General features: G+C 51.0%; 1 pseudogene; it reads right to left on the bottom strand.

The window, feature by feature from the left end:
• Positions 1-7,979: 7,979 nt before the first annotated feature.
• Positions 7,980-21,485, bottom strand: part of LOC147974713 (uncharacterized) — a 49,563-nt pseudogene continuing 36,057 nt past the window's right edge.

The raw sequence follows: 21,485 nt of genomic DNA, 5'->3' as shown, positions 1-21,485 counted from the left end.
AAAATTATCCTTAGAGGACTAAGGGAATATTTCTCGGTTATGGAGGTGATAAAAGAGTTCGTCATAAAGAGTTACATTGATGCAAGCTTTTTACATCGATCTAGATGACTCTAAGTCTCGATCTGGATACATATTGAAAGTGGGAGCAATTAGCTAGAGTAGCTCTGTGCAAAGCATTGTAGACATAGAAAATTTGCAAAATACATACAGCTCTGAATGTGGCAGACCCGTTGACTAAATTTCTCTCATAAGCAAAACATGATCACTCTTTGGGTGTTAATCACATAACGATGTGAACTAGATTATTGACTCTAATAAACCCTTTGGGTATTAGTCACATGGAGATGTGAACTAATCACATAAAGATGTGAACTAGATTATTGACTCTAGTGCAAGTGGGAGACTGGAGGAAATATGCCCTAGAGGCAATAATAAAGTTGTTATTTATATTTCCTTATACCATGATAAATGTTTATTATTCATGCTAGAATTGTATTAACCAGAAACTTAATACATGTGTGAATACATAGACAAACAGATTGTCACTAGTATGCCTCTACTTGACTAGCTCATTGAATCAATGATGGTTATGTTTCCTAACTATAGACATCAGTTGTCATTTGATTAACGGGATCACATCATTAGAGAATGATGTGATTGACTTGACCCATCCGTTAGCTTAGCACGATGATCATTTAGTTTGTTGCTGTTGCTTTCTTCATGACTTATACATGTTCCTATGTGAGGGAGTTCTGGATTAGGGGGTCTTCGGACAGCCGGACTATATCCTCTAGCCGGACTGTTGGACTATGAAGATGCAAGATTGAAGACTCCGTCCCGTGTCCGGATGGGACTCTCCTTGGCGTGGAAGGCAAGCTAGGCAATACAGATATGTAGATCTCCTCCCTTGTAACCGACCTTGTGTAACCCTAGGCCCCTCTGGTGTCTATATAAACTGGAGGGTTTAGTCTGTAGTACAACAGACAATCATACCATAGGCTAGCTTCTAGGGTTTAGCCTCTACGATCTCGTGGTAGATCAACTCTTGTAATACTCGTATCATCAAGAACAATCAAGCAGGACGTTGGGTATTACCTCCATCAAGAGGGCCCGAACCTGGGTAAACATCGTGTCCCCTGCCTCCTGTTACCATCCGCCTTAGACGCACAGTTTGGGACCCCCTACCCGAGATCCGCCGGTTTTGACACCGACATTGGTGCTTTCATTGAGAGTTCCACTGTGTCGTCATCATAAGGAGGGATGGCTCGTCTCGTTGTCAAGGACAACATCACCTCTCGGGGAGCCCTGGCTGTAGGCCAAACTCTCCGACTAGGCGGCTTCGTCATCACCGCCCGCTCGGCCACTGCGCCGACGATGACTTCTCGGGTCATCGAAAATAGCCTCCACATCGGCTCGAAATTCGCCGAGCAGATGGATCCAATGGAGCTCTCCTCTTTGAACGAGCTCTTGGATCGCATCGCCGCTCTGGGAGTCGCTACGAACTACGATTGGATCGGGCTTAAACCCGACCAAAGGGAGATCAACTCTCCGCCGGTCACCCATCAGATAGCGGTGGTGGAGGAGCAATGCGGCAATTCTCCCTCTATCCTGAGGACGAACTATGTCTGGATTCCCGAGCTCTCCGAGGCGGATACCCGCTCACGGGAGGACATCGCCCTAACCCTGAACCTAGAATCAGGCTGCATACCGAACCTACGGGGCAACATCCCGGAGCCCGAACTTCCAAGATCGGAAACTCCCCTGCCCTAGGGTCTCAGATTGGGTCAAGGTCCGGACTTAAATCCACCCGCCCACCCAGATACAAACGATCTTTCCCACATTAGGCAAGCGCCCCAAGAGACAGTACATCACTATTGGGCCAGATTCCTCCTTGTAATGAACAAGGTCAAGGACTGTCGCGAGGAAGACGCAATTTTGTTCTTTTGCAACAATTGCACGGACAACGGAATCCTCAACGCCACAAGTCGCCATGACATAGCACACTTCGCTGACCTGGCGACCATAATACGGAAGTATTGTGCGATGGAAAGCGCCTGGAAAACCCAAACAAAATTTTGGGATAATCTGGCTCTGACACAACCCCCAGTCCAAACTAAAAGGGTGCACTCTCATAAGTCGCCCGACTCAATTACAAAGAAGCAAAATCCCACTACAGGGCGTGGAACCGTATTGGTGGGATGGCTTAACGGGCCCTGCAAAATTCATAGTACAGCAGATACCATACCAACACATAGCCTTAGAGCATGTTGGGTACTCCGGCAGGTGGCCAAGAGCGGTGAGGATCTCCTCACCCAAAACACCCCAGAGCACCATCCCATGGATAACAATACAGTGTTGACAGTCTTCGAGACCTTCGCCTCAAATAACAGGCGCAAGCGAGCACTCCACAGCCTTGCCGAAGTCTGCCATGTGGCAGCAATAAATCCATGGAGCGACACGGCCATCACCTTTAATGCCAGTGACGAACCTAAATTCCGAACAGCCCGAGCACCAGCCGCCTTGGTCCTCAGTCCAATTGTGGACGGCTTTCGGCTCACTAAAGTGCTCATGGACGGCGGAAGCGGATTAAACCTCATTTATGAGGAGACTCTTCACAAAATGGAAATAGACAGAAACCGTATTGAGCAAAGCAGCACGACCTTCCGAGGAATCATCCCTAGTTGGGAGGCACGTTGCGCTGGGAAAATCACACTAGATGTGGTATTCGGCACTCCGGAGAATTACAGGTCTAAAGAAATTACATTCCAAGTGGCCCCGTTCAGTAGCGGATATCACGCCCTTCTAGGGCAGGAGGCATTCATGATCTTCCAAGCCATACCCCATTACGGGTACATGAAGCTCAAAATTCCCGGGCCCAATGGAATCATCACTCTAGCTAGTGATCCGGACATAGCACTCTGCGCCGAGAACAAAACAACCGCACTAGCCCTCGAGGCATTATCCGAAGCCCTTGTGGCGGAGGAATTAACCGCGCTGCGCTCCACAGTGGACAGGGACAACGTGATACTAGACAAAAGATCCAAGTCCACCTCTTTTAAACTAGCGGATGAAATAGTCAAATTCCAAGTCCATCCAGCGGACCCCACAAAAACAACATCCATCGGGGCACAGTTAAACCCCGCTGTAGATGCCGCACTACGGGAGTTCTTGCGCGAGAATTGGGACATATTCGCATGGCATCCTTCAGACATGCCAGGAATCCCACGTAGGCTGGCCAAGCATAGCCTTAACATTCTAAAGGGATTCAAGCCGGTCAAGCAGACTCTTCGGTGTTTCTCTGAACCTAAGCAACAAGCCATGGGAGAGGAGCTAGCCAAGTTACTGGAGGCCGGATTCATTAGAGAGATAAAGCATCCGGACTGGCTAGCAAACCTGGTTATGGTACCAAAGAAGGACAAATCCTGGCGCCTATGCGTCGACTTCAAGGACCTTAATAAGGCTTGCCCAAAGGATCCCTTCCCCCTCCCTCGCATCGATCAAATTATCGATGCTACCGCAGGACACGACTCATTGTGCTTCCTCGACGCATACTCCGGGTACCACCAAATTAAGATGGCGGAGTGCGATCAAGCCGCAACGGCATTTATCACTCCATACGGCCCTTTCTGTTTTAATACAATGCCCTTCGGGCCAAAAAACGCCGGCGCAACATATCAGCGCATGATTCAGACATGTCTGGAAAAGCAGATCGGCAAAATAGTGGAGGCATACGTCGACGATCTGGTCGTTAAAACCAGACACGTCGACTCCTTAATAGATGACTTGAGGCTCACGTTCGACAATCTCTGAACATACGACATTAAGCTCAATCCAGAAAAATGCGTTTTTGGCATGCCCGCCGGAAATCTCCTAGGCTTTATCGTCTCCAGTAGAGGAATTGAAGCAAATCCGGCTAAGATCCGGGCTCTATCGCAGTTGGCTATCCCAACTGACCTCAAGCAAATCCAGAAGTTAACTGGATGTGTGGCTGCCTTAAGCCGCTTTATCTCCCGATTAGGAGAAAAGCCACTCCCCCTTTATCGCCTTCTTCGGCGCACCGAACACTTCGAGTGGACGGATGCAGCCACGGCCGGATTGGAAGAAATAAAAGCCATCCTGGCCACCAACCCAATCTTGGACGCGCCACATGTTGGCGAACCAATGCTAATATATAGCGGCAACTCACCAAGTTGTAAGGGCAGTGCTCGTCGTCAAACGAGAGACGGACGGACATAAATTCCCACTTCAAAAGCCGGTCTATTATGTGTCCACTGTCCTCACTCCATGCAAATCATGGTACCCACATTATCAAAAGATAGCATACACGGTATTTATGGCATCCCGAAAATTACGACACTACTTTCAAGAGTGATCAATCACGGTGGCCTCAGAAGTACCACTCAACGACATAATAAACAACCGCGATGCCACGGGATGGATTGCCAAATGGGCCATCGAGCTCCTCCCATTCGACATAACATATAGACCACGGCAAGCCATTAAGTCGCAAGTACTGGCCGATTTCGTCGCCGAATGGATAGAAGCCGAACTCCCTAAAGAGTACGGCGCGTACTCCAATTGGATCATGCACTTCGACGGCTCTAAAATTCTGGTTGGTCTAGGGGCTGGCGTCGTCCTGACGTCCCCCACCGGAGATACAGTTCAATACGTACTCCAAATACTATACACAGACTCCAATAACGCAGCCGAATATGAGGCCCTATTACACGGTCTATGGATGGTAGTTTCCGTGGGCATTCAACGCCTAGAGGTGCGTGGGGATTCAAACCTCGCAATATCTCAAATAAATGGAGACTTCGATGCCAAGGATCCTAAAATGGTGGCATATCGCAACGCCGTCCTCAAAATGTCAGCTCGGTTCGAGGGGCTTGAATTCCACCATGTGGCTCGGGAAAATAATCAGGCGGCGGATATCCTCGCCCGTATCGGCGCTAAGCGCGACCCTGTCCCACCTAACATCTTCCTGGAAAATCTGTTTAAGCCATCCGTGGTATGGGAAGGGGACACCGGCAATAATAGTCCGAAACCCGGCCACAACACCAGATACCGAACACTCTGACACAATCGGAGGCTCTGCCATCGAAATAACACCTTCAGCCCATGTAATAATGGCCGTCATCGCCCCGTGGACAGAACCATTCCTGGCCTACCTAACCAGGCAGGAACTACCCAGGACCAAAATGAGGCACGCTGCATAATGCGGCGATCTAAATCCTACAAGGTCCACGAGGGAGAGCTTTATAAGAAAAGCACTACCGGAGTCCTTCAAAGGTGCATCTCCGAAGAGGAAGGGCGGAAGCTTTTGGCAGAAATCCATGCCGGACTCGGCGGCCACCATGCCGCAGCCCGGACCCTCGTAAGCAAGGCCTTCCATACAGGTTTTTATTGGCCGACGGCCCGGGCAGACGCGCAGCATCTGGTCCAACATTGCGTCGGTTGCCAGCGTTTTGCAAACCAAAGCCCTATGCCGCCTACCGCTCTCCAAACAATCCCCATTACTTGGCCCTTCGTGGTCTGGGGGCTTGATATGGTCGGACCCCTTAAAGGGGGAACCCATAAGAAAAAAATACTTACTGGTCATGGTGGATAAATTCACCAAATGGATAGAAGCCAAACCTATCAAAACGGCTAAATCCGGACCGGTGATAGACTTCATATCTAGGGTTGTACACCGTTATGGCATCCCCCACAGCATCATCACTGACAATGACACGAATTTTACAGCCAATGAGGTGAAACTTTGGTGCAGCAATATGGGCATCAAGCTCGATTATGCTTCTGTCTATCACCCGCAAACTAACGGTCAAGTCAAGTGAGCAAATGGTCTTATCATGAGCGGCATTAAACCCAGACTAGTGCGGTCCTTAAAGGAATCAAACACGCACTGGGTAGAGGAGCTCGACTCCGTACTATGGGGGCCGCGGACCACGCCGAATCGCACTACCGGATACACACCGTTCTTTATGGTGTACGGCACAGAGGCGGTTCTGCCTTGCGACATAATTCATGACTCACCTCGAGTGCGCATGTACGAAGAAAAAGAGGGCAAGCTCGATCGGCAGGATAGTTTGGATGCCCTGGAGGAGGAGCGCGACGGGGAAAAGGCCCGTTCCGCATTCTATCAGCAACAGGCTCGAAGGTATCAAAGCAGAGAACTACGGGCCAAAAACTATAACGTTGGCGAACTAGTTCTACGCCTGCCAGAGAAGAAAAATAACAAGATCAAGCCCAAATGGGAAGGTCCATTCATTATCGATCAGGTTCTGACCGGTGGAGCGTACCGTCTGCGGGATGCATCGGATAATCGACTCGAGCCAAACCCATGGAATACAGCCAGACTCCAAAGATTCTACGCCTAGCGCCGGACTCTATGTTCGTCTCCTTTCCTCCGTCAATTTTTTGCATATCTGTCTTTTCTCTCTTTTTATTTCTCATTAAGGCCCTAAAAAGCTAAACTTGTGTCTTGGTTACACAACCTTGTCGCGCTAACCGCGCTCATTATACCTGGGGGCTTCTTATATAGAAGCTTAATCTAACTATTTTTCTGGGCTTTATGTCCCACACATGTGTTATTCTTCCGCATGTACCTTTTTTTGCCATTATATGCATCGATATGACTTATGTTTTGGCCAAGCTGGGTTGCCTGGCTCTTGTATTTATGCCCTACGTTCCCATTAATTCGGCTAGGGCATAAGGGGAGCACCTCTGCGATTGTTACTGCCGGGTCAGCCGGATGTGTACCTCAGACTGGTGAAGCCGAAAGCTAGCGTACTTAAGGGAATATTCGGTCGGTGAATAAAAGATGACTTTTATTTAATTTGAAACATGCCCCTAGATGTTTATAGCTTGTGTCTCTTTTCACAGTTCGGACATGCACATTAGGGCATGCGTACCCAGGGAAAGGAACCCTTAACGGAACTATTCTCCTTGGAAGATGTTTCTTACTACCCATGTAATATAACATCGCTAGTTGGGTACTTGTCTGTTCAAGCACTTATGACCCCTATGCCTGGTCTCCACGCATACCCCGGTTTTTACATAACCGAGTGGGTATTCGGATACACTCCGGACTATCGGGTCCAGAGGTCGAAGCAAAAAGGTCCGCCATGACAAATGATTTACAATCCGGCTAGGACATTACATATGTCACTTGAAGTACACAGTCGCTAAGATTGATTAAATTCTTCTTCTATACCATCCAACAGGCTGTCTAGCCTACAATCCTATTGGGAATACTTTGCGGCTAATTCTACTTGGTCATACACTAAACTGACGGGGATCTCTTCCCCATCAGGCCCCACAGGTCCGACCTCGGCCATATGGTTTGGGTCAGCTTTGGTATATCGCGTCTTAACCATAGCCTAGGCTTCCCTTGCACCTTGTCGACAGGCCAATATCTTCCATAATCGGAAGCGCCGCCTCGCTCCCTTGAGCTTCTCTATAAGCTCCCCCATGCCTCCTGGCGGGGACGCGGATGGCCACAAGGCTTGGGCAATACCCTGCATCACCTGCCGAACTTGCTCGTGTAGTTGTGAGAGCTCTGGTAGAAGATCACCCTAAGACCCGGGCATCTCCTCCGCGGGATGACCCGTCAGCATACCTGCAGACATAACTCTGTTAGCCGGCTTCTTCGCTGAACTCCTTCAAAAGTTCGTTCAAGCACTTACTAAAAATGCCACGTCAAAGCCGCTTATTCTCCTTCACGGAGTCCGCAAGTTGGGCTCGGACGTCTCTCAGTTCCACGTCCAGCTGGATATTAGCATCCTGGAGATTATTTTTCTCCTGCCTGACTCGCGTAAGCACGCGTTCGCCAGCATTTAGCTGTCGATTAGCACGTTGCGCATCCTTCGGCACGGCCTTCGGATTCACTCTGGGGTCATCTGCAATATCTACTGTTAGATTTGCATGCATGCCGCATACTATCTGGTACCGGTAATTCTTCACAACAGAAGCAACTGTTACCAGAGGGGGGCCTTCTCGGACTCCTTCAACGCGGCCACCGCGGCCTGTAGCTGGTCTTTGCACTTTCCAACTCTTGAGACAATCAAGTATTCCTCCCTGTAAGAACCTGCACAAATAATGATCCTTAAATCAGTTGTGTCAACTGTTTCAAGTCTCAGGGGCTACTGATATATATATATAATTGTCAGATTTTCCTACCCGTATATCCTTTACATACTAGTCCATGGCTCTAGGAAGACCATTTTGAGCAGCACGGATGTACGCATCTCCTGAGTTGAAGGCATCGAACGCCTCTTGGGAGAAACACGCGTCACGGAGTACGGCCCGGCGATGCCTGTGATTCATGGTGCTCTCCACTTTGGAATTTGTTGCGGATAGTCTGTCTGCATCCTCTGTAGGAGGAACATCCGGCGTCCGCCCCATGTTAGCTTCCGCCTCTATGTCCGGCCCTAGAGCCCGACTGGTGGAGGCGTAATCGGCAGCCTCTCCGGATATAGTCCGCTGAGCGTTTTTCCTACTAGGAAACATGGACGTCATTATATTTTAAAGAAAGATGACAACCACGGAGCAAGGTTTTGTATCATACCTCTGCACCGGCGTCTCAGTCCTGACCGCGTTCCTTTTTGGCCTACCCGGCTTCGGTGCCCCTTGTTGGCGAGTCACTGCGGGTTCGGCATGGCGTCCCGAAGGCCTTCCCTGTAAAACACCATATGTGTACGGTAGGTGAAGTGCATAAAAGGGGATCCTTCTCGGAAGTTCAGACTTCGTTTTTTCCTTACCTGCGATGCAGGGAGTAGCCCAGGATAGTCAGCAATGATGGCCACCATGGCGTCATCGCAGCTCAACTGATAGAATGCCCTGTCTATCAGCTCCACAAATATGTCTGGATCCTCTTCGAGTCCGGGATCGAGGGCCCGGTCAGGGTCCTCCGGTTGTGGAGGTGGGCTGTTGACCTCCCTTATAGCTTTTCACAGTTCCTGCCGTAAAACGGCAAGGTGAGTATTTACAACAAAGAATGCGGGAATGCTGGGAGTAAGGAGTGACAGCTCACCCAGTTTGGAGGGATGTACATGGAGAATCCGTCCCGCGGCTTAATACGGATGAACTCCTCTTCCTCTCCCTTGAACAACTCGGACATAATTTTTTGCTAAAGTAGCAACGGAGTCCGGTCCCTTACGCCCGCTGCGGGTGGCATCATCTTCCCCGTTAAAACACCACAGGGGGTGCCCTCGATATTGAAGAGGCTGCACCCCCCGCATTATGCATATTGACATAACCTCGATTATTGTCAATCCTGATTGAGCCAACACTTTAATCCGGTCCATCAGGTAAGGACTTCTTTGTTGTCTTCCTCCTGGGGGCTCCGTGGGCGCCGACTTCGGTGTTTCTTCAGAGGAGCATTGTTGAACTCGGGAAGACCCCTCCAAACAGGGTCTGGAAGAGGGACGTCCTCCATGTAAAACCACTCCGAAGGCCAGTCTTCGGGCGTCTTCTTCAGGGTACCGGACAGGTATTCGGTCTCGGCGATGCGCCATATTTCGGCTCCGCCCACTTGATAAAGTGACCCCTCCTCCTGTGTACAGGGAACAAGGCAGAATAGCCTCTTCCACAGCTCGAAATGAGCCTCGCATCCCAGAAACAGCTCACAAACGGCAACATAACCAGCGATGTGTAATATGGAAGCAGGAGTGAAATTATGCAACTGGAGGCCGTAAAACTCCAGGAGTCCGTGGAGGAACGGATGGATTGGAAATCCAAGTCCCCTTAGTAAATAAGGGACAAGGCATACCCGCCCCCCCTTGGAGGGATTGGGGAAGCTCTCCGCTTGCTCCCCGCCATTATAGGTGGCGAGCCCGGCTCGAACGGGGACCATATATGCTGGAGGGAGAAATCCCTGGGTCTGCAACTCTACTAATTGGCTGTGCAGGACAGAACATTTCTCCCAGTCACCGGGCTTAGGGCTACGGGAGCGGGAGGAGGAGCTGCGGTGGCCGGCCATGTTGGAATGGATTTTTCCGAGCGCGCTCTGATGGATACTCATTGTGGGAGGATGGTGTGGTTTGGATCTAAGAAACCCCGTCCCATTAATAGGAGTTTATTTACATGGCTAGGGTGGCGAATCTAAAAATGCCCTGGCTCCTCGCATTCGCTCGACACGTATGAGATAGCCCTTATTGGGCGCAGAAGCCAAGAAGTGCAACATTTATGGGGAGCCGGACACTACTCAACGGATATTCAGAATTTGGAGAGGAACCTGCCTTGCAATGCCGAAGACAATACTGCGCGCCGAACTCATCGTCATTGAAGCCTGGTTCAGGGGCTAATGAGGGAGTTCTAGATTAGGGGGTCTCCGGACAGCCGGACTGTTGGACTATGAAGATGCAAGATTGAAGAATCTGTCTCGTGTCCGGATGGGATTCTCCTTGGCGTGGAAGGCAAGCTAGGCAATACGGATATGTAGATCTCCTCCCTTGTAACCGACCTTGTGTAGCCCTAGCCCCCTCCGGTGTCTATATAAACTGGAGGGTTTAGTCCATAGGACAACAGACAATCATACCATAGGCTAGCTTCTAGGGTTTAGCCTCTACGATCTCGTGGTAGATCAAGTCTTGTAATACTCATATCATCAAGAACAATCAAGCAGGACGTAGGGTATTACCTCCATAAAGAGGGCCCGAACCTAGGTAAACATCGTGTCCCCTGCCTCCTGTTACCATCCGCCTTAGACGCACAGTTCGGGACCCCTATCCGAGATCTGCCGGTTTTGACACCGACACTATGACTATAATATTATGGAACTCCCGAATACCGGAGGAACACTTTGTGTGCTACCAAACGTCACAATGTAACTGGGTGATTATAAAGGTGCTCTACAGGTGTCTCCAATGGTACTTGTTGATTTGGCATAGATCAAGATTAGGATTTGTCACTCCGATTGTTGGAGAGGTATCTCTGGGCCCTCTCGGTAATGCACATCACTTTAAGCCTTGCAAGCAATGCAACTAATGAGTTAGTTGCGGGATGATGTATTATGGAACGAGTAAAGAGACTTGCCGGTAACGAGATTGAACTAGGTATTGAGATACCTGTTGGGGAACGTAGTAATTTCAAAAAAAATTCCTACACACACGCAAGATCATGGTGATGCATAGCAACGAGAGGGGAGAGTGTTGTCCACGTACCCTCATAGACCGAAAGTGGAAGCGTTAGCACAACGCGGTTGATGTAGTCGTACGTCTTCACGATCCAACCGATCCAAGTACCGAACGCACGACACCTCTGAGTTCAGCTTGATGACGTCCCGCGAACTCCAATCCAGCAAATCTTCACGGGAGAGTTCCGACAGCACGACGGCGTGATGACGGTGATGATGTTGCTACCGACGCAGGGCTTCGCCTAAGCACCGCTACGATATGACCGAGGTGGAATATGGTGGAGGGGGGCACCGCACACGGCTGGGAGAGATTAACTGATCAACTTGTGTGTCTAGAGGTGCCCCCCTGCCCCTGTATATAAAGGAGCAAGGGGGGAGGCCAACCGGCCCTCTATGGGCGCGCCAGGAGGAGGAGTCCTCCTCCTAGTAGGAGTAGGACTCCCCTTTCCTACTCCTACTAGGAGGAGGAAAGGAAGGAGGAGAAGGAGAAGGAAGGAGAAGGAGGAAAAGGAGGAAAGGGGGGCCGGCCCCCTAGTCCAATTCGGTTTGGGCTAGGGGGGCCGCACGCCCTGCCTCCTCTCTTCCACCACTTGGCCCATGAGGCCCATTACTTCTTCCTCGTATTCCCGTAACTCCCCGTTCCCCCGAAAATACCCGAATCACTCGGAACCTTTCCAATGTCTGAATATAGTCGTCCAATATATCGATCTTTATGTCTCGACCATTTCGAGACTCCTCGTCATGTCCCCGATCTCATCCAGGACTCCGAACTATCTTCGGTACATCAAATCACATAAACTCATAATACAATCATCACCGAAACTTTAAGCGTGCGGACCCTACGGGTTCGAGAACTATGTAGACATGACCGAGACATGTCTCCGGTCAATAACCAATAGCGGAACCTGGATGCTCATATTGGCTCCCACATATTCTACGAAGATCTTTATCGGTCAGACTGCATAACAATATACGTTGTTCCCTTTGTCATCGGTATGTTACTTGCCCGAGATTCGATCATCGGTATCTCAATACCTAGTTCAATCTCATTACCGGCAAGTCTCTTTACTCGTTCCGTAATACATCATCCCGCAAATAACTCATTAGTTGCAATGCTTGCAAGGCTTAAGTGATGTGCATTACCGAGAGGGCCCAGAGATACCACTCCGACAATCGGAGTGACAAATCCTAATCTCGAAAGACGCCAACCCAACAAGTACCTTCGGAGACACCTGTAGAGCACCTTTATAATCACCCAGTTACGTTGTGATATTTGGTAGCACACAAAGTGTTCCTCTGGTAAACAGGAGTTGCATAATCTCATAGTCATAGGAACATGTATAAGTCATGAAGAAAGCAATAGCAACAAACTAAACGATCAAGTGCTATGCTAACGGAATGGGTCAAGTCAATCCCATCATTCTCCTAATGATGTGATCCCATTAATCAAATGACAACTCATGTCTATGGTTAGGAAACATAACCATCTTTGATCAACGAGCTAGTCAGGTAGAGGCATACTAGTGACACTCTGTTTGTCTCTGTATTCACACTTGTATTATGTTTCCGGTTAATACAATTCTAGCATGAATAATAAACATTTATCATGATATAAGGAAATAAATAGTAACTTTATTATTGCCTCTAGGGCATATTTCCTTCAGTCTCCCACTTGCACTAGAGTCAATAATGTAGTTCACATCGCCATGTGATTTAATACCAATAGTTCACATCACCATGTGATTAACAACCATTGTCGGTGTCAAAACCGACGGATCTCGGGTAGGGGGTCCCGAACTGTGCGTCTAGGCCGGGTGGTAACAGGAGGCAAGGGACACGAAGTTTTACCCAGGATCGGGCCCTCTCGATGGAGGTAAAACCCTACGTCCTGCTTGATTAATATTGATGATATGGGTAGTACAAGAGTAGATCTACCACGAGATTGGAGATGCTAAACCCTAGAAGCTAGCCTATGGTATGATTGTCGTTGTGTATGTTGTCCTACGGACTAAAACCCTCCGGTTTATATAGACATCAGAGAGGGTTAGGGTTACACAAAGTCGGTTACAATGGTAGGAGATCTGTATATCCATATCGCCAAGCTTGCCTTCCACGCCAAGGAAAGTTCCTTCCAGACACGGGACGAAGTCTTCAATCTTGTATCTTCATAGTCCAGGAGTCCGGCTGAAGGTATAGTCCGGCCATCCGGACAACCCCTAATACAGGACTCCCTCAGTAGCCCCTGAACCAGGCTTCAATGACGACGAGTCCGGCGCGCAGATTGTCTTCGGCATTGCAAGGCAGGTTCCTCCTCCAAGTACTTCATAGAAGATTTTGAACACAAAGATAGTGTCCGGCTCTACAAAATAAGTTTCCACATATTTCCATAGAGAAAATAATATTTACACCAATCTAATCTGCTGACGTATTCCGTAGCGTGACACACCACGACCAAGCCTTTATCCGAGTCGTTTCATTATCCCACCTCAGCGCGTCATGCGAGGCGGTTTCCTTGGCACGTCTGATTAAAGCAGAGATCGTATACCCTTATCCCGGGATTCTCATCAATACGGGCGTGGGTAACCCAACCGCGCCATTGATTACAGCGCTTGGGGATAAGCGAGTTTTACCAGGCTGGTGGGGACATGTAGTTGCGTCCACCCATATAAGGGGATAAGGATCCACCTTTTCACCTACGCCTTCTTCCTCCTTCGCCTATCCATTCTTGCGCACTCGAGCTCCAGCGCCCAAGTCCGCACTCCCCACCTCAACCTTCTCCAGCCATGTCCGGAGCGGGAGGCAAGTGGATGGTCTCCTCCGTCACAGAGGGACACATCAAAAAGCTGAGGAAGGCCGGATACCTGTCTAACGACATCGCGTACCGGCTTCCCGAAAAGGGGCAGCTCATCCCCACCCCTAGGCCCCATGAGAGGGTGGTGTTCCTCCCCCATTTCCTCCGCGGACTGGGCTTCCCTCTCCACCCATTTGTCCGGGGGCTCATGTTCTACTACGGCCTGGATTTCCATGATCTGGCCCCGAACTTTGTCCTCAACATCTTGGCGTTTATCGTCGTGTGCGAGGCTTTCCTCCACATCCGCCCCCATTTCGGCCTATGGCTCAAGACTTTCAATGTCAAGCCGAAGGTGGTGCGCGGCAACCAGGCGGAGTGCGGAGGTGCCATGGTGGGCAAGATGGCCAACGTCCTATGGCTCGAGGGCTCCTTTGTGGAGACCCTGAAGGGGTGGCAATCGGGGTGGTTTTACATTACCGAGCCGCGCGACGCCGAATGGGTTGCACCCCCCGAGTTTCGATCCAGACCACCTACGCGGCTCACCTCCTGGAAGGAGACGGGCCTATCGTGGGGTAAGAAAGGAGAGCTGACCGGACTCCAAACATGCATCCAAACCCTGGTGGACAAGAAGCTCAAACTTGTCAACGTAGTCCAGGTTATGCTCATCCGCCTGATCCTCCCGTGTCAACAACGGGCTTTCAATCTATGGGAGTTCGACCCGACGCGGCACCAAACTCTGAGCAGGCTCTTCGATACGACGTACGAAGATGCCTAGAAGGTGCTTTTCAAGGGCGCCGAGGCCCCCGCATCCGCTACCGAGGATCGCGGATTCAGTACGCAGCGTCACGCTCATGCGGTAAGCTATTTTTTCCTTTTACAGGGTATCAGTTTTTCATAGTTTGACTCCATGCGGGATCTAAGCTCCCTTACCTTTGACAGGATTGGCAGGTGACATCCGGACAGATCAACTGTCCGGCTCCTTTGCCCGAAGGCCCGGCGGACGCTCGCTTGGGGAAGCTGCTGGTTCCGGCACCCTATGTGGTGCCGGAGAAGAAGGCCGCGAAAAAGGCCACAGGGACTCGAAAGAGTGCCCGGCGCCAGGAGGTGTCGGATCCATCATCCGACGGTTCTGAGGCGCATTCCTCCCGTGAAGATGAGGAGGAAGAAGAAGAGAGCTCTCCCCCTCCAGCGGGAGGAGAGAAGAAAAGGAAGGCCGCCCTCTCTGGGGAGGCCGGAGGGTCCAAGAAGGGGAAAACCCTTCCTCTGGACTACTCCACCAACGCCGACAATGGCGGAGAGGAGTGGCAGCCCAGGGCCAAGCCCCTGGCAAAATCGTAAGTATCCGGATACCAGAGTAATTCATAGTATTCGTTTATTGCACAACTTTCCCTTACGTCGAATATGTTTATGCAGCCCACCCAAAGACTGGCTCGACGTGTCGTCGAGCAGCTCACTGGACTCGTCAGATGTGAACTCACTTCCGACGGCTTCCTCCCCCCGCCCTATGGATGACACCGAAGTGTTGTCCCAACAGGTTCCAAGCCGGGAGGAGGTGGTCCTGGAGGCGCCGCAAGGCGACCTCCCGGACTCCAGGAGTAAAGGGGATGAAAGCCCCCAGGGCTCCAAGTCCGGCTCTAGGCCGGACACCACTCCGGAACCTTCAAAGGTTCCAGAGTCCAGCGGGGGACCTCCTTCCAAGAGGAGCAAGCCCACCGTGCCAGTGGCCCCCGTCCAACCGGAGGCGCCGGACAATATGTTGGAGGCGCTCCAAGGTGCCTCCATCGACGAGGAGCACCACAGTATTATGAGTGCAGTGGTCCAGAAGGTTCAGTCCGCCAAGAGCGGACTGACTGAAGCTTGTACTAGCCTTTTAACAGGCTTTGAGGTAAGTAAAAAATGTGTAAATAATATTACCGCATAGACAATAGCCCCTGATGCTCTGTTTGGCGTTTGGGAAGACAAGCCGAATAGAGGATCAAATAAAATTCGCAGGAGTCTAACGAAAATGAGTCAATATGCATATGAAGGCTTCTCTGCTTGCGTCTGCCGCACTGACTGCGGAAGTGGACATGCTAAAGCAGAACCTCAAGCGGTCCGAGCAAGAGCTCGGGCGTGCCAAGAAGCAGATCGAGGACAATGAAGGTAAGAAATACCTTGTTTTTAAATATATATAAAAAGGTGCAATTGCAAAGAATGACAGGATTATCGTGGCTATTGTAGGGGCCACGTCTGAGGTGGCGACCCTTAAGCAAGCGCTGGTCGAGGCCGAGAAGAGGGCGGCCTCAGAGCGCACCGAGCAGGAGAAGTATGAGGCCGAGGTTGGCAAGGTACGGCAAAAGCTCCAGGCTCTCATGGAAAAACATGAGAGTTTGGAGCTTGACTCAAAGACGCGAGCGTCCGAGCTCGCGATGGCTATTGAAAATGCCAAGTCTGCCAAGGCCGAATCCCAGAAGACCCTCCAGGAGTTGGGTGGGGTGAAGAAGATAGCGGCGGGTAAGGCATTCCTTATGCAAAGCAAACACATAAACGTGAGTTACTTGTTACTTACCCGAATCCAGAGCTCTCCAGGAGCATTCGCAGATCTTCCCCGGAGTGTGTCCGATGCCGCCGCATTCTATCGAGCCGAGGAGGGCAGCTCGACAGAGAAGGTGTTCTGGTCTTAGTATGCTAAGGCCGGACACCCCGTGCCCCTGAGCGACCAGCCGAAGCAACTGGTCGAGCTCCACAAGGCGGTCGAACAGGCCATGAAGGGCCTCATTGTTCGACGGCCTGGAGGGGCTCTGCCTGGGAGCTATTTCGGGCTGGTGCGGCGGCTGGTGGAGGCCTGTCCAAGGCTCGAAGTCATCAAGCGCTCCGTCTGCATTGAAGGTGCCCGTAGGGCCCTTGCCCGTGCTAAGGTGCACTGGGGCAAGCTAGATGCTGAGAAGCTTGTGAAGGACGGGCCACCGCCGGGGAAAGAGCATCGCAAGCCCGAGAATTACTATAAGGATGTTCTGAAGGGTGCCTGCCTTATGGCGGATGAATGTTCTAGGGATGTAATTTTTGAGTGAAACTTGCTCGTTTTGTCCTGTGCGCTGAAAACTTGTTCATATGCGCTAAGCAATGCTGTTGGAATTTAAAATATTACCTTCTGTGCGGCTGTTATCAATTCCGAGAGATGGTGAGTCGTCGGATTCTGCCCCCGTGCCGCTAGTGCTGGGGTGTTCGGGGATAAACCTGAGTGCTCTTTTTCCCATGTTTGGGTCCTTCGAGGGAGGCGCTCAGCCCAACGAACAAGGCAATCAGACTATAATGCGTGAACACTCTCACTTAGCCATAGAACTCTATAATTTTAAATTTTGGCGAGGCCCCTGGTATTCGGAAGACCGAGTTCGGGGCGCTATCCATGCCTTGGCCGGACAGAGCCGGCTCCTCGCCCTAAGCGGCATAAGTTTTAGGGACTCGAAAAACCACTCGAACAGCGACCAGCTCTTGCTTCATCATGACAATCAGTTTTAGCTTTCTCCACTAAGGTGCTCGACCCAGCTCAACTGGGGCACAATCGCAGTGGTTCTCCTAGGGCTACCTTAGCCGATATAGCGGAACGTAAGGCACCAAAACATAGGAGCCGGGCAAACCCAACTATTGACCCAAGACATGATTCGGAGCCGATGCATATAATGCTATAAGTTCGGGGTGCCGCACTTGTTAAAGTGTTCGGACTTCTCACACCATATTGAGGGGTACTAAAGCCCCTGGTGTATTTTGGCCGTACCAACGTGTACGGGTGCAACATGTCGTTAAGGAACATATATAAAGAAAAAAGGTAATGCAAAAATAGACGAAAGCTATGCATTGTTTATTAAAAAGGGTTGCGATCAAAGTAGAACGATACAAATAATGCGATAAGTGAAAGGTTGGACTAGTTAACATGTCCGTTCCAGGGGCAAGCTGCGGAATAGTATGCGGAACAGGTATACTGCTCGTGATAGAGACCACCTGGGAGTTCCGTAATGCGGCGTGGCTTGTCTGCTTCCCTGGTTCTTGCATCGTTTGTGCGGCAATTGAACTGCCGAACATGCCTTCCGAAGGATGGAGTCCTGAAAGTAAGAGAAAATTAAAAAATCGGCAGCCCTTGGTACGGTTTAAGCCGTGTTTCGGGCGTGCCGTGATGGTGCCCCTCCCCTTGTACCCATGGTATCTCTAGAGCGTAGTTATGTACGCGAAGTACCGACGTCACCTTTTTGCGAGGGTTGGGGTTGGGGCCGCATTGCTACACCTGCTCAGATCGTGCCAGGCGTTCTTGTTGTAGGTTACTCCGGGCGCGCTTGATGGTGTCCGGTCGTTTAGTGGCCGGACTGGAGAACTGCCTGGAGAGGCTGCTTTGTACTTTCGCTGCAAGGGCCGCCGTGTGCTCCTCCGTTTGAAGGGAGCGTTCGGTGTTTCCATTGACCGTAATTACTCCTCGAGGGCCTGGCATCTTGAGCTTAAGGTATGCGTAGTGCGGTACCGCATTGAACTTGGCGAATGCGGTTCGCCCGAGCAGTGCGTGATAACCACTGCGGAACAGGACTATGTCGAAGATTAACTCCTCGCTTCGGAAATTATCCGGAGATCCGAAGACCACTTCAAGTGTGACTGAGCCTGTACAGTTGGCCTCTACACCTGGTATTATGCCTTTAAAGGTCGTTTTGGTGGGCTTAATCCTCGAGGGATCTATGCCCATTTTCCGCACTGTATCTTGGTAAAGCAGGTTCAGGCTACTGCCGCCATCCATAAGGACTCTAGTGAGATGAAATTCGTCAATAATTGGGTCTAGAACCAATGCGGCGAATCCGCCATGACGGATGCTAGTGGGATGGTCCCTTCGATCAAAGGTGATCGGGCAGGAGGACCATGGGTTGAACTTTGGGGCGACTAGCTCTACCGCGTATATGTCCCTTAACGCGCGCTTCCGCTCCCTTTTGGGGACGTGGGTTGCGTATATCATGTTCACCGTCCGCACTTGTGGGGGGAAACCCTTCTGTCCACTGTTGTTCGTCGGCCGGGGCTCCTCGTCGTCATCGCTATGCAGCCCCTTGTCTTCATTTTCGGTGTTTAACTTGCCTGCCTGCTTGAACACCCAACGGTCCCTATTGGTGTGATTGGCCGACTTTTCGGGGGTGCCATGTATCTGGCACAAGCGGTCGAGTATTCGGTCCAAACTGGACGGCCCCCTAGGATTCCTTTTGAATGGCTTTTTCCGCTGACCGGATTTAGAGCCTCTGAATCCGGCATTAACTGCTGTATCCTCAGCATTGTCGCCGTTGATGCGGCGCTTCTGCTTGTTGCGACGCGACCTGCCACTACTGTCCCTGGTGTCCGAATTACCAGGGTTCTTGGTCATATTGTTGGTACGAGCAAGCCAGCTGTCTTCTCCCGTGCAAAAGCGGGTCATGAGTGTCGTGAGTGCTGCCATAGATTTCGGCTTTTCCTGTCCAAGGTGCCAGGCAAGCCACTCATCACGGATGTTGTGCTTGAAGGCTGCTAGGGCCTCAACGTACGGACAGTTGACTATTTGATTTTTCTTTGTTAGGAACCGTGTCCAGAATTGCCTGGCCGATTCCTCTGGCTGCTGAATTACGTGACTTAGGTCATCGGCGTCTGGGGGTCGCACATAAGTGCCCTGGAAATTGTGCGGCACCTCTGTAGCTGGGTGTACCGCGTTGTTCGGATGTTTGTTGTGTTGCATTGTATGCTGGGGCGCGATTGCGTGGTCCATAGATGGATCTTGTTGCGCCGTCCTTTGGGTGCGAGACCTCGCATGGGTTGCGTATTGTATTGTGAGTGGCGTTGTATGCCGCTCTGTGTTGGTAGAGGGGTCATCTATCCGACCAGGTGGCTTCTTTGATATTTGGTTGTGGGGGTTCTGAGGCCTCCTCATCGAATTCGGATAGCAGCTTCCGCTTTGGGTAGCTTTTGTAGGGGAGATTGTCGCCGTACCTTGCTGCAGTGTTGAGTATTTTACTCCATCTGATTTGGAGTGTGTCTTGCGCGGCCTTGAGCCTTTGCTTCTGCTTTTTCAGACTCCTCGTGGTAGCAACAAGCCTTTTACGGGCCGTCTGCTGCTCCGGGTGTCTGTCCGGCGTTATGTCGTCCAGACCATTATCCTTGATAGGATTTGTTTGTTCGGTTTGATTATCTGGATTGCCGTTGTCCGGCAGCGGTTCGCCTTGCTCCAGCGCTGGGTCTATGTGATCGCTATTTCTGTCGAGGCGGGATTTGGGGTGGCACTTGCGTCGCCGCTTTGACTGCTTTTCGAGGGAACAAGCCTTCGGTGCGTCCTTCCACTCCTCGTCGTCATCTTTTGGTGCGTCCACCATGTATACGTCATATGACGAGGTGGCATTCCAGGGCCCAATAGGCGCTGGTTCTTCATCGTCTCCTTCATCGGCGTCCATACCATCGATGTCTTCGGAGTCGAAGTCGAGCATGTCGGTTAAATTGTCGACAGTGGCTACAAAGTTGGTGGTGGGTGGGCTTTGAATTTCTTCATCGTCTGCATCCCAATCTCGCTGACCGTAGTCCAGCCAGGGCTCTTCTGATAAAGAGAGAGACTTTAGTGATTTTATAATATCGCCAAAGGGCGAGTGCTGAAAGATGTCCGTGGCGGTAAACTCCATGATCGGCGCCCGATCGGATTCGATCGGCAGAGGCGCGAATGGTTCGGAGTCCGGAGAGGAGTCCGGCTCCTTAGAATCATGAGTCTCGCGAAGTGCGGGGCTGGTGTTCGGCTTGATCGCCGTTAGGATCGCAGCCCCCGAGGCGGCGTCCAACCACCCATCCTCGATTGGCGTGGTTGGCTCTGAATTAAGGGTCGAAGCCGATGCGGGTGCGGCCTTCAGGGCACTGTTAGGCAGCAGAGCTAGATCATGCTTGTCGTGGCAGTGCGGCGTGCTCGGCAGTGGCTCGAATCCGTCGAAGATCAAGTCCCCGCGGATGTCAGCCGTGTAGTTTAAACTTCCAAATCTAACCTAACGGCCAGGGGCATAGCTTTCGATCTGCTCCAGATGGCCAAGTGAATTGGCCTGCAGTGCAAAGCCGCCGAAGACAGAGATCTGTCCGGGGAGACAAGTTTCACCCTGGACTGCATCACTATCGATGATCGTAGGAGCCATCAAGCCTGACGGCGACGACATAGAGGAACTCTCAATGAAAGCACCAATGTCGGTGTCAAAACCGGCGGATCTCGGGTAGGGGGTCCCGAACTGTGCGTCTAGGCCGGGTGGTAACAGGAGGCAAGGGACACGAAGTTTTACCCAGGTTCGGGCCCTCTCGATGGAGGTAAAACCCTACGTCCTGCTTGATTAATATTGATGATATGGGTAGTACAAGAGTAGATCTACCACGAGATCGGAGAGGCTAAACCCTAGAAGCTAGCCTATGGTATGATTGTCGTTGTGTATGTTGTCCTACGGACTAAAACCCTCCAGTTTATATAGACACCGGAGAGGGTTAGGGTTACACAAATTCGGTTACAATGGTAGGAGATCTGTATATCCGTATCGCCAAGATTGCCTTCCACGCCAAGGAAAGTCC

This window comes from Triticum urartu, chromosome 4A, assembly GCF_056163025.1.
Source record: "Triticum urartu cultivar PI428250 chromosome 4A, HENAU_Tu73, whole genome shotgun sequence".
Lineage (NCBI taxonomy): Eukaryota > Viridiplantae > Streptophyta > Magnoliopsida > Poales > Poaceae > Triticum > Triticum urartu.
Note: the sequence above shows the minus strand (reverse complement) of the source record. Positions and strands in the feature narration are given on the sequence as shown.